Source organism: Pleurodeles waltl, chromosome 9 (assembly GCF_031143425.1).
Source record: "Pleurodeles waltl isolate 20211129_DDA chromosome 9, aPleWal1.hap1.20221129, whole genome shotgun sequence".
In the NCBI taxonomy this organism is placed as follows: domain Eukaryota; kingdom Metazoa; phylum Chordata; class Amphibia; order Caudata; family Salamandridae; genus Pleurodeles; species Pleurodeles waltl.
The window spans coordinates 449,207,375-449,221,866 of record NC_090448.1 but is presented as its reverse complement, the minus strand read 5'-3'; positions in this window follow the sequence as shown (position 1 = coordinate 449,221,866).

The window sequence follows — 14,492 nt, the reverse complement described above, 5'->3', positions numbered from 1 at the left end:
GACGGGGGCTGACCTACAGAGGCAATACAGACAGGAGAACACCATTAAACAAACAGTCCAGCCCATCACACAAATGGCCCACCATACCCATTTCCATCACCATTGGCACACAAATAGCCCAGCGCACAACATGTGCACCAGCAACAGACATTCCCCCACCCACCCTTACATGATGCTTGCACACATCTCCATGCATCCTTGACACATGCATCATGGCCAAAGTGTACTCACCTGTTGGTCTGGAGGCTGATACAGCTGTCTGTACTGTAGGACCCCATCCTCCAGTCACTGCAACTCCTCCGAAGTGAATGCAGGGGTCCTTTTCCCGGTCACACAGGCCATGGTAGGTTCCAGACACAGGCCACAGCAGCACACGCAGTATAGGTCTTCTCCTGTTCAAGGTCAGGAAACAAGTGAGGAATGAGTTAGAAAATGGTGGTCACGTCCGCGGTGGTGTACACCGTCACCGCCGGCGTACATCCCCATTGGCCACTCTACTCCATAGAGCCTCATATTATCCAATGAGGAATTGGACAGCAGTGCAAGACCGCCTTCTGCAACGTCACCCAATGTCGGCGAAGTTACCTCACTTCCACCTGTCCCTACATACAGGACAGGTGGTCACCATTTCAGGGGGGGGGCAGGCATAGCAACATTAACTGCGTCAAAGCCTAGATTAGCACATACCTCACCATTAACACTGTCCCAATACATAAGAGCACCATGTGGACTGCTGTTGTGGTTTTCGTGTTCCAATTGTGACAGCCTACTCACTCTTGTGTCCATTAGGTACCTACCGCTGTGGATGAATAGGAGGTGAAGACATACCCCAGTGTACAGACCCCTGGTGGACTTAGCTACACTGGAGGACAGGCACATTACACTCACCTCTAGACTGGAAAGGGCCACAATCACAGAGCTGTGTGCCCATTTGGAGCCTGATCTGATCTCACCTATCCGTCATCCGACTGGGATCCCCCCCTTGTGCAAGTGCTATCAGTGCTCCATTTCCTGGTGAGAGGTTCTTTCCAAGTGACTGTGAGCTTGGCAGCAGGAATGTCACAGCCAATGTTCTCAATCGTGCTGGCAAGAGTGTTGTCTGCCCTGGTAAAACAAATGTGCAGCTACAGAATTTAGCCCCAGGTGGAAGATTTGGCCACTGTGAAGGATGGATACTATGCAATGGGACATATCCCCAATGTTATTGGGGCAATTGACGGGTTTCCACTCCATGAATGTGCAGATGGTGTGCCTGGCGGACCAGTACATCTCCTACATCAATGTTAAGTATACTGGGTCAGTGCATGATGCCTTTGTCCTGAGGAATAGCAGCATCCCAAATGTGATGGCCCAACTACAGAGGCACAGGGTGTAATAGGTGAGCCTTTGTCCCCACCCAGTGTATGTTAGTGGATGCCTCTGATGTTAACCTAATAGGATTGTGTGTGGCTAAATGTTATCCCCCAATACCTGCAGGTGGCTACCCAAACCTATTGTGGCTGCTGACCCCTGTGAGGAATGACAGGACAAGGGCTGAAGAACGTTATAATAAGGCACATGGGCAAACCAGACGGATCATCGAGAGAACCTTCAGCCTCCTGAAGGCCAGGATCAGGTGCCTCCATCTGACAGGTGGATCCCTGTTCTACTCACCGAGAAGGTCTGCAAGATAGCAGTGGCATGCTGCATGTTGCACAACCTGGCCCTCAGATTCCATGCACCTTTTCTGCAGGAGGAGAAGACTAGAGATGTCCCTGTGGCTGCAGTAGACCCTGATGACAGTGAGGATGAAGAGATTGAAGATGAGGATGAGGACAACAGAACATCAGTTATCCGTCAGTTCTTCCAATGACACACAGGTGAGATAGTACAATTTCACATTTCTATGACTATTGTTTTATTCTGTGTGGCTGTGGCATGATGGCATTAACCACGTTTTACCTCTAGTTACTGTCACCTATGGATTATCATTGTACAGATGTTGGTGCAATGATAACTGTGTACTGATGTGCTGTCTACAAATAGCTACAGGTCATTATTTCTATGCTCTCACAATGTACAGTTCATTTGAAACGGATGTAACTGTTTCCGTAAATACACTGTTTCAACACATGACATACAAGTATTTGAGGTGTGTTCAAGGGTGTTTATTGTAGTGCAAGAAATTGAGAGGAAAATGCAATGGAATGGGGGGATGTTAGAGGAAATTCCAGGGTATTATTCCAGTCTGTTTGTAGCACAGTTGCAGTGTCTAAGGGGCCATTGGAAGGGGAGCAACAGCAGTTCAAAGTGGACAAGGTGACTGAGTGGGACACAAGGGGGACAATCAGGAGAGTTTCATTTCCTGGCGGTTGTCTTGGCAACTGTCTCTGGCTTCTGTCTGGGTCACAGGAAACGTTTGTTTGGTGGTTCACCTTCCGCAGGGGGAGGGTTGCTGGTGGATTTAGGGTCCTGTGGAGGGGCCTTCTGGCCACTAGCGGCAGCGGAAGTGGAGGGCTGGTCAATGGAATGGCTAGTGGTAGGGGCCTGCTGGTGTGCTGTTACCTCCCTCATGATGTTGGCCATGTCTATCAGCACTGGAGATCAGGGTGGTGTTGATGGCCTGCATGTCCTCCCTGATCCCCTGATACTGTCCCTCCTGCAGCTGCCTGTTCTCCTGCACGTTGTCAAGGATCTGACCCATTGTGTCCTAGGAATGTTGGTAGGCTCCCAGGATCTCAGAAACTGCCTCCTGGAGAGTTGGTTTCCTGGTCCTGTCCTCCCCCTGGCACACAGCAGTCCTCCCAGTGTCCCTGTTGGCCTGTGACCATGTCCCCTGAACGGTGTGCCCACTGCCACTGACTCCAGGACCGTGGGAGCGAGGTGTGGGCTAGGGACCCTGTACAGGTGGGCACACTGCTGATTGACCTGACCTGGGGACAAAGGTGTGGGTGCGCTGGGTGGGTGCTGTGGTGTTGTATCCTGATGGGGAAGACTGTGGTGGTCTGTGAGTGGGCTTGGGTGACCAGCTGTCCAGTGGTCCCTGATGGTCCAGGTAGGTCATCCAGATCCTGAACTCCTGAGTTACTGTCATCACTGGGGGCATCTTCTGTTGGGGGACTGGATAGTTGTGGCACCTTCTCTCCACTGACATTGGCTGGGATACCTGTGGGAATGTAGGTGATGTATTATGCTTCACGTGTGAGACATTTGTACATCCCTGGCTTCACCTCCATCGTTGGTGTTGCTCTGCCACCTTTTGCTTGTGCATAGCGATGTATTGTGTGGATTGCCCGCGTTCTCAAACATTGGAAGAGACACAACTTTATGACTTATCAAGGTCGTTGACTTTTACTGATTCTGAGCATATCATACGCTAGTCTGACACATGACATACATTGGACTCAGGGTATGTCCAGGACATGGGATACTCACCACAATCTATATAATTTTGGTTTTGCCTTTTCTTTTATGCCTTGAGAAAGTCTTTTAGACAAAACACTTGTCAGCTGTTTGGCTGTTTTTTCCATTGGACTTACTGTTGCTTTGGTTTGAATCTCTTGCCAACAGATGAATAAAATCCTCTTGATTCACCATATACCCCTGTTACACGCTGATTTGCAAACACAGTAAAGATTGGACTTCTTGTACTTTTCGGTGTGCCCCGGTACATATTTTGTTAGTGTTGGACCTGGCCCTTTTACAGGGTCATTCCCCAGACTTGTTGCTTTTTGCCTTCTTATTTTTCTGACCTTTGTCGGCTGATGTTTTGACTCTGAGCAATTTTTCACTGCTAACCAGTGGTAAAGTGCATGTGCTATCCCTTACAAAATTGGTATGATTGGCTTATACCTAATTGGCATATTTAATTTACCAATAAGTCCCTTGTAAAGTTGTATCCCTATACCCAGGGGCCGTAAATTAAATGCTACTAGTGGGCCTGCAGCGCTGCTTGCGCCATCCACTGAAGTAGCCTCTCAAACCTATCTCAGGCCTGCTAGCGCAGGGCCTGTGTGTGCAGTTTTCTGCCACAGGGACCTGGCATCTAAATTTACCTGCCAGGCCCAGAACTCCCCTTTTACTATGTAAGTCACCCCTAGGGTACACCCTAGCTAGCCCTTTGGCTAGGGTGGCATGTATGTAGAAGGCAGGACATGTGCCATGATTGCGTGGCCTGTCCTGGTAGTGACAAACAGCCTAACTTGGTGTCTCACTGCTGTGAGTTCTGCCTTCTCATAGGATTGCATTGGAAATGCCCTGCCTTATGTGTAAGGGGTATTGTCTGATTTATGAGGGGTAGCGTGGGCATGTTTGGTATGGTTATGATAGTCGTGAGAAATGCTGCTTACTGGTGTGGGTGTATTTTTTATTACTATCACAGATATGCGACTTCTAGAAAGTGCGCATGTATCTGTGCTTATGACTTTGGTGTTTTGCAGCTTGCCTCCAATCCACGTCTGGGCAGACTGACAGTGGGGCTTTGTGCATACTTTTCAGACAGCCTGAACACAGGGAGGGTGGAGGTGTCATAGAGGTGCATCTACATATTGTAAAACCTTCCAGGGCTGAGAGAAGGGAGAGGCGGGGCACACCTGCATTTGTAAAGGCTGTGCCCTGGCCTCACACAATAGGATCAATTACCCCCCACTGATGTTTGGAGCCTGTGCTGGAGGAGAGAAAGGGCACTCCCAGAACCAGTTGTAACTGGTTGGAACCCCCTCTCCTCCCCATTGTAAAACACTCTAAAAACGAACTATAAGCACAGGGGAAAGTCCCCCACAATTTCAACATCATTTGACATCACTTTGGACTCCAGGAACCTTACTTGGAGCTGGACAGGACGCTGTAGAGAGGACTCACCAGGACCACCTTGGACTGCTGCTGCTGTGCTGACCTGTAACCTGCCTGGTCACCAGGAGGAACTGCCACTGTTTGCATCCCCTAGTTGTGCTAACCTGCTGCTGGGCTCCCCAGCCCTGTGTCCCCTTCTTCATTGACTGTCTCCAGAGGCAGGGTGCTGTGGCCACTGACCTCTGTAGAACTCATCTTCCCCCGTGTGCTGCTGTGTCGAGGTAGTGCCATTTTAAAAACACTCCTCGCTTTGGTCCAAAAGCAACGCTGCAGCCCGGGTCACAGCTAGGCCTTTGCGCTTGTAGAAAGCGCTCTTTGAGGCCCCCAGGATCACCGCTGCAGCCCGGGGTCACAGTGAGGCCTTTGCGCTTGTAAAAAGTGCCCTTTGAGGACCCCAGGATCACAGTCGCAGCCCGGGCATTGGATGATCGTTAAGCCAGAGTTTTGCGCTGTTTTCAGTGCCCCTGGGGCATGAAAAGAAGTCCAGAGGAGCAAGCGTGCTCCTGGCGGCGCCCCCGTTCCATTCTCGGGAGTGCCCCCAGGGCACCAGCTGCCACCAATTCCCTCAGAGTCACTATGGCAGCCCAGAAACAGCTCTGGACCCTTGCCTTCTCTGGCCCCAGGAGGTGTCCAAGCTTCCAGGGAGCCACATCGCAGGACTTGGGGAAGGCTCAGGGAGTGCCCCCCTTCCCCGGTCTCTGCAATAGGAGTAGGACGCTCCTTTTTCTCTTCCCTCAACCAAACGGGCATTGTTTCTTATAAACCAGGAAGGGAGACCTCAACGGAGGCCCCCTCCTTCGCGCCCTAATTGTTGTTCGGTCTCGCCTGGCCCCACCCCGAAGACAGGGTGTGAGGAGGCCAAGGCAGGCCCCCATCCAAATCGCGGGCCCCCGGAGGGGCCAGTTTCCTACTAGGATAGGGTGCCGACTGCCCCTCTCCCCCAAGAGTACTGCGTGCCCCCCCGTAGTGCGCGCAGGAGTGCTGGGGCCCCCCCTCATGCTCTTCTAGGCACAGGGAGTGCCTCTTCCCCAGGAAATAAGGTACTTTCTAGGAATATAGTGGCTCAGTGAACCAAGTATGGACCTAGGAGAATTCAAATGTTTTACCTGCTCTTCCTGTAATTACATATACATGCTAATGTTCCTTTTATGGGCATGATTTGCTGATATGTATTTTTATGACTTGTGAGATGTTTTCTAATGTTCCTTTTATGGGTATTTAGGAGTTTTTCATGACAAGTGCATAGAATTCTTTATGGTAATTCCTGACTACTGCTTATGTTGCAGAATCCTGAGTACTTATGTGTTCTAATGTGACAACTGCTTATTCTTGCAGAGTATTAGTAACTTGTGTAACGTTCTGACAACTGCTAAGGTAGCAGGGTATTCCTTACGTGTAATGTTGATCTAATTATGTTTTGTGCAATACAGTTTCTTTTTACATAGCTCAGTGTTGTGTTTACTTTGTGGTGTACATTTTGTGTCATGTGTGTTGTGTGTGTAGTGCAAATGCTTTACACATTGCCTCTGGCATAGGCCTGACTGCTCGTGCCAAGCTACCAAGGGGGTGAGCAGGGGTTATCTTGGATGTGTAACTACCTTGCCCTGTCTAGAGTGGGTAGGTTCTGCCTGGCTGAGGTGCATACCCTAGCCAATCAGAAACCTCATTTCTAACAGTTAGTTTCCCCATGCTGTGCATGCTTTAGTGGTGGGTGCCCATGCAGAGCTGGGAGGGGTGTCCATGCAGTGGTGTAGCATGCATGGCTCGGCATTGGGGTTAGTCATATGTGTAGATGCAGTGCGTGGGATGTAGTGGAGTGATGGGAGTGAGTGTGAGGGGGGTGTGATGGCATGCAGGTATGGGGTGGTAAGTATTAAATGTTGACTTACCAGTGTCCAGTCCTTTGGCTACTCCAGCAAGTCCCTCAGGGTGCAGTAATGCCAGTACTTGCTCCTCCCATGCTGTGAGCTGTGGGGGAAGAGGTAGGGTTCTCCACCAGTCCTCTGTTTGGCGAAGCGGTGCCTTGCTGCTATGGAACGTATCTTCCCCCATAGGTCGTTCCACCTCTTCCTGATGTCATCCCTTGTTCTTGAGTGCTGTCCCATGGCGTTCACCCTGTCCACGATTCTCCGCCATAGTTCCATCTTCCATCTTCCTGGCAATGGATATTTGCTGTACCTGTGCTCCAAACAGCTGTGGCTCTACCCTGACAATTTCCTCCACCATGACCCTTAACTCCTCCTCAGCGAAACAGGGGTGCCTTTGTGGTGCCATGGTTGTTGTGTGGTGTGTGTTGGTGATGTGTGTTGGCAATGTGGTCTACATTATGATCCGTAGGTGCCGATTGAAATACATAGGGATGGCCACAAGGAGAGTGAGAATACACAAAAATGAACATCAGAGCACATTTAGATGCAAACAAATGACTACTAAAAATCTTTGTAATTTTGTGGAAAAAGGCCACCATGAAAATTCCCAATGGTTTGTACTGGAAAAGTTAAACCTGAGAAAAATGATATGACCAAGACACTACTAAGATATGAAAAGAGGTGAGTCTACAGGCTACACAGATTCAGAGGGTCTAAATGATGAAATTCCCTGGTCACAGAATGGTTAGATGGAAGGGATTATTTTCTACTTAGGATTTCAATCAAAATGGATATGTTTACTAGGTGCATCCTGATGTACCCTCTCTATAATGTTTTTTAGGTGAGACCTATTTTCAACATTCTCTTTTATGCTGAGAAAATGTTTATAAAATATTATCAGGCCTGTAAGTACGATGGTAACACAGGATGGAAGAATACTTATAATCTAGACTACCACTACAGAGTAATCACACATTTAGGTAAAAAGATAGTGCTAGATGTAGTATCTGTGAGAGTAGCCCAACCACATCCAGGACCCCATGGCCCTAATGATGTTTACATTTTTATGTCAAAAAAAGACTAAGGCCCCTCATTATGAACATGGCGGTCCGTTCCGCTCCGCCAGCGGAGGCGGTAGAAACCACCAACAGCGGAGTGGGCCGGACCGCCAAATAATGATCCAAACAAAACACATGCATCCCGCGCACCACCCACCGCCAGGAACGGAGTCCCGCTGACGACGGCAGAGTCTGCCCACAGGCTGTCGGAAAGGCCCAACCCATCCATCAAATTATGAACCACCATTCCGCCGCCAGTTCCGGGGCGGGAACCTCCGCCACACAAAGCGAGGCAGAAATGAAACAAATAGAAGGAAAGACTCACCGGAGCTCCACAAAACGTGCAGCGGCAGCCATAGACAGAGAGCTGCTGATCATGCCAGCCTTGCTCCTTGCCATATACCTACACGACCGAGACTGCCGACAAAGACGATGACGGTAAGTATCGCAACCTACGACACAAGGGAGGAAAGGGCACAGTTACATACCCACCCACTCCACCCACTCTGCAATGCCCCCAACCCTTCCCAGCAGCACAAGTCATACACCCCACACCAAGAGGTATGTACCCGACCAAAGGCCACTGCAACTTGACCATAGTACATACAATAGCCCAACACCCATAAAAAATTAAAACAAACACCAGAGTGGAACTGCATGCAGCCCAAACACAGGCCACACATAAACTTTAATTAGTAGCTCACTGAGCTAAACAGTGCCAACAGGGCCAATGGCCAGTCCATAAAATTTACATTGTCCTTGGCCACAACTGGCCACACCTGACTCCCACAAGTGCTGGGTACTCCACAGAACAGGGCACCATATAGAGATCCAGGCACCTCATGGAAGGGGGGCAGGGCGGGTGGGTGTGGGGATTTTCGACAGGGATGGGACTTTGACTTTCGTGAGGAGGATGGAGGGGGGGTGGGCTTCTCCTTTGGGAGGGGCTGTTTGGCTCAGGTGGAGCTGGATGGCCTAGGCTCTGAGCGGGCCTTCTTCTTCACCGGGGAAGGGGCACGGGAATGGGAAAGCTGGACCAGGGTGGGCTGTGATGTGCAAGGAGCGGAAAGGGCAAGGTGGTGGGCACGTTTGGAGACAAGACGGGGTGGGCAAGTGGGTTGGAACAGTTCTGCACGGGAGAGGAAAAGTTTCTTGGTAGCAGCAGGGGTGGGCATGGATGAGGGCATGGGAGTTGATGTATGGGGTGTAGGTGTGCGTGTAGTGGGTGCAGGTGACTGCTCAGTATGCTGTGGTGTGGTGGATGTCTGATGGGTGGGTGTCTTGGTGCGTTTGTGTGTTTTGGGAGGTGGGGGGTGGACACAGTGGGAGAAGACAGATAGCTAGTGTGGATGTATGTTGGGTGGGTGTCTGCAAGTCTGGTGAGTGTGCTGCATGTGCCAACTACAGTAGATGTGGTGAGTGCAGGTGTGGTGTATGGGGTGCATGTATGGCTGTCTGCTATCGTGGTGAGTGCAGGAAGAGGAACAGTAACAGTGAGTGAAGGTGCAGTGCATGAGGTTGTGGATGTAGAAGGGACAGACAGGAAGGCGGAAGAGGTGGGCACACTGGGGGAAGTGGACGTTGTGTGTGCAGGTGTCTGTTGGCTGTGTGAATGCTTGTGGTGGGAGGTGTGGTGCTTGTGTTTTGAAGTGTGCTTCTTGTGTGTTGATGTGCCTGTAAGCGGGTCTGATTGTATGCTTTGGACATGTGAAGGGAGCGGGGTGCTGGAAGGGGGAGAGGAGGTTGGAGGGGGGACGGAGTGGCCAGGGAAACTGGCTGCCGTTCAAGAGGCGGCCAGAGCCTGAAAAGATCTCTGTAGGACAGACACGCACCGTGAATGCCATCCAGATAGGCATTGGTCTGCTGCACCTTTGATGCCAGACCCTGGATGGCTTTGACAATGGTTGTCTGCCCTACAGAGATGGTTCTCAGGAGGTCAATAGCCTCCTCTGTGAGGGCAGCAGGGCTGACTGGGGCAGGGGAGGAGGTGCCTGGGGCAAATGAGATGGCCACCTTTCTGGGTGGGTGGGCATGGCCAACTCGGTGGGGAGCAGAAGGGAGGGCGGTTATGCTATGGGGAGTGGCGGAAGATCTCACGGTAGTGGTGTGTCCACTAGGGTCCGCCACTGCTGGAGGACCCCCATCAGAGGATGTCTCAGAGTCACTACCTTTTGTGGTAGTAGCCTCCCCGTGGAAGTCCCCTCGAACTCCCACCCACTGGTCCCCTGGGCGTCAATTGTCTCTGCCTCGGAGGATTCGTGGGGCGCTCCCCACTTGCTGATGCCTCAGCTCCCTCGCCTGATGTTGATGCTGTACCAAACCAACACAAGAGAACAGGGATGGGGAGACAAAACCGGAGAGACACTTGTAAATAGCTGAATGCTGATACACAATGGCCAGACATACACCCACCAAGCAAACACACCCAGCAGGCAGCACAGTGCACTATGCCCAGGGCCATGCCCCTGACTACTGAGCAGAATACTGACCTACACCCATCCCCTGAAATAGTATTGGAGCTGAGGTAGGTGAAACCTGACAGGGACTCCCCTACACCCTTTGGGGAACATACAGTAGATGGACACCAGTCAAATTCCCTGCTCTAAGCAGCATGAGCCCTATCGCACACACACTCATCCTCCCAGACTGAAGTATGGTCTGTGAGTACTCACCCCCGTGTGACTGCTGTGCAGCCTTCAAGCGCCCCCATCCAGATCTGGGTACGCCACTGCCAGGATCCGATGCATGAGAGGGGTCAGTGCCCAACGGGCACACCTTCCACATTGGGCGGACTTCCCCAGCTGGGCCTCAGTGATCTTTCGTGGCCAGCGCGCAGGTCCTCCCACCTCTTTCGACAGTGGGTGCTCCGCCGGTTGTAGACCCCCAGGGTCCGTACCTCCTTGGTAATGGCATGTCAATGTGCCCTCTTCTGGTGGGGGCTGACCTAGTAGGGTGACACAGAAATAGAACACAGAGGTCAGGCACTTGCATGATGGGAGCAGTTGGCAGATTGTCAAACATAGGACTGACAGTACTCTCAGACATGCAGGACAGTGGCACACAGCATTCCATGCACCATGGCCCATCCTGGCTCACAGGAGCACACATATGTGCAATCCACTCCATCCATTACTCACACAGTGCCCCCCAAACCCGGACTCACCTGTACCTGTAGCCGTCCGTAGAGTCTGTTGTACAGGGGCAGAACCCCTTCCACTAGCTTCTCCAGTTCTTCCTGGGTGAAGGCTGGGGCCCTTTCCCCTGCACCACGTGGGAACATACATAGCCAGAGGCAGGGGACAGCAGTACACAGAGTGGAGTACCTGTCCGCACGACATCAGGGAGTCAAGTGATCAAACGATGATGAACGCGCGTACGTTCCGCGGCGGTATGCACCGTCACCACCGGCGGCGATCATGATATACCAGGATTCCCCATTGGCATCCATGTTAGCCAATAAGGGTGCGAACAGTGGTCAACACCGCCGTACGCTATGACGTCAACCACTAGCAGTATTAGGTCACTTCCACAACGAAGGGGCAGAACTACAGTGTGCAGACAGTTTGCCATCACCTGCCCATCTTGAAATTCATACTACTCACAATGCAGGGCCTACTAGCCACTTGAAGCACCTAGGCCTCTATCTATTGCATTGAATAGCACACATGATTTACTCTGTTCTCTCCTAGTCATGTACATCTACATCTGTCAGGTTGTAGTTATTGTACAGACACTACTATGAACAATGCACTGCATGTATTTAGCAAATATGCCAATGTATGTGTGCACATCACTCCTTTTTGTAACCCCTCATAGGTACCGACCCTTGTGGCGAGGAAGGGCACTATCCGTGTACAGACCAATTGTAGATATGGGGACCATGGTGGAGCGTCAGATCATTATCACTTGCAGACTCACAAGTGCAACTATTCAGGACCTACGTGCATTACTGGATCCTGCACTGACTCCCATAAATCGTAATCAGCATGCCATTCCAACTGAGGTGCAGGTGCTCTCTGCACTCCATTTCCTGGCCACAGGCTCATTTCAAGTGACAGTGGGCATGGGTGCTGATTTCTCACAGCCATTGTTCAGCCAGGTACTGACAAGATTTCTGGATGCATTTGTACAACATCTGCAATCCTATGTGCGATTCCCCCAAAGTGCTGACCTCCCTGCCATCAAGTCTGACTTCTATTCCTTTGCAAACATTCCCCATGTCATAAGTGCCATCAATGGCACCCACCTAGCTATCATCCCCCCAAGAGTGAGTGAACAGGTGTACAGAAACAGGAAGAACTTTCACTCCATGAACATCCAATTGGTATGTACTGCAGACCTGTACATTTCCCATGTGAATGCCATGTTTCCGGGTTCAGTCCATGATTCATTTGTTTTGAGGAACAGTAGTGTGCCACAGAAGATGGAACAACTACAAGAGAACAGAGGGTGGATCATAAGTAAGTTTGCCTGTCACTACCTGACACATTGCAGAAAACCTGCCTGTCATTAAGGGACATTACAATGACGACTCTGTATTGACCCTTTTTCTAGGTGATTCTGGCTATCCAAACTTGCGTTGGCTCCTGACACCAGTGAGGAATCCCAGGACGGGTGCAGAGAGGAAATACAATGAGGCCCATGGGCGTACTAGGAGGGTGATAGAGCGTACTATAGGTCTCCTGAAGGCTAGATTCCGGTGTCTACATATCTCTGGGGGTTCCCTGGCCTATGGGCCTGATAAGGTGTGTAGAATAGTGGAGGCCTGCTGCATGCTGCACAATGTGGCAGTGAGACATTCTATCCCCCTTTTAGAGGTGGAGGGTGCTATAGGTCCTGATCAGCTACCTTAGAGAGGTGAGGAGAGTGATGGTGAGGATGAGGAAGGGGAAGATGTCAATTCCAGGAACCAACTGATACAACTCTACTTCCAATAACTGTCTGGGACTTAAGCCTGTAATTGTGGTTAGTGACTGATACTATCAGTGTGCATGTCATATGGGAGGATTGGTCATGATAGGCGAGACACAGACCTCTTCTGCATGGTACTAACAGACAATATATGCATTCCCTCCTTGCCTATTTTAAAACACACATTACCACCACCAAGCACAAATTGACAATAAAGTTGTTCTCTGCTAGTTACATCCATACTCCACTTTGTTCAACATTGAAGATAGAGGACAGGTGAGAAATGTGTTTTATTGGTCGAATACAGTGAATTGTGCTATCTACAGTGATGGAAGTCGTAAGGGTTGGGTGTCCTCAAAACCGATCTGGGGGCAGCCCTGTTGGATGTCATAGGTGGGTCCTATTTGTAGTATAGCACTTCAATTTGCCCTCAGCTAAGTGTTGTTGGTGAATGGGTGGGATGGTTGCTTTGTAGTAGTAGCAGTGTCAATTGTTGGAGTGGGGCTTGTTCTTAGCTGGGTTTCCAGTGCCATATCTTGACCTGAGACTACATTTGGGCGCCTGTTGTGGATCTTCTTGAGGTGGCATGGTTGGCCCTTGTGATTCCTGGGAGGGTATTTCCTGTGCTGTTTCTGCTGCTTGGGTCATCTGTTGCTGGTTGTCCACAGCTATTGTGGGGCCTCTTGTCTGGTGTGGGTGTCTGACTGTTTGTTGACCAACTGCAGCAGTGCTCCAGCAATGGTGGCCATTGTGGCATTGTGCTCTTTCCACTGCTCCATGGTCTGTTGGTGTTGTTGCTGCTGCATCCTCTGACTTTGCTCCAGGGTGGACACAATCTGTGCCAGCCTGTCTTGGGTATCTTGGTAGGCACCCAATACCTCTGAAATGATGTCCTGGGCTGCTGAATCCATCCGGTGCCCTACCCCCTGACAAGGTTGATTGTCCAAACAAAATGAAAACGTATAAAAAAAACAACACCACACTAGTAGGCTATAGTGATATTAGGCCTTAATTTGCACCGATATTAATCAGAAGCATGACAGCCATGAACAAGAACTACGGGCCAGATGTAGCAACTTCCGCATTTGCAATTCGGAAATTGCGAGTCTGTGCGACTCGCAATTTCTGAATCGCAAATGCGGATGCAGAACGGTGTCTCAGACACCGTCTGCGACTCCCTATGGGGTCGCAAAGAGACACCTCATAAATATTAATGAGGTGGGTCGCATTTTGCAACCCCATAGCGAGTCCCTGCACTCACGGGGATGGTGGCCTGCTGAAGTCAGCAGACCTCCATGTCTGTGACTGCTTTTTAAATAAAGCAGTTTTTTTTATTTTATTTTGCAGCCCGTTTTCCTTAAAGGAAAAAGAGTTGCAAAATAAAAAAATAAAACGAAACCATTTGGTTTCATTTTTTCAGAGTAGGCAGTGGTCCATTGGACCACTGTCTGCTCTGAAAAAACCTTTTGGGCAACATTCACAAAGAGGAAGGGGTCCCATGGGGACCCCTTCCCTTTTGTGAATGAGTTACCACCAGTGTGACACTGGTGGTAACTGCGAATTGCTTTGCAACCGCATTCGCGGTCACAAAGCAATTCTGCATTGCGATGCGAGTCGCATATAGGAAGGGAACACCCCTTCCTATTTGCGAGACGCATTCAGAATTTGCGAGACGGTACCGACTCGCAAATTGTGAATGTGCATCGCAGAAGGCTTTTTGCATGGCGCAAACTGCGATTTTCACAGTTTGCACCATGCAAACAGCTTACTACATCTGGCCCTACATTTCCCATATTCCCCTGCCATCCAGACACTGGAGGTGATG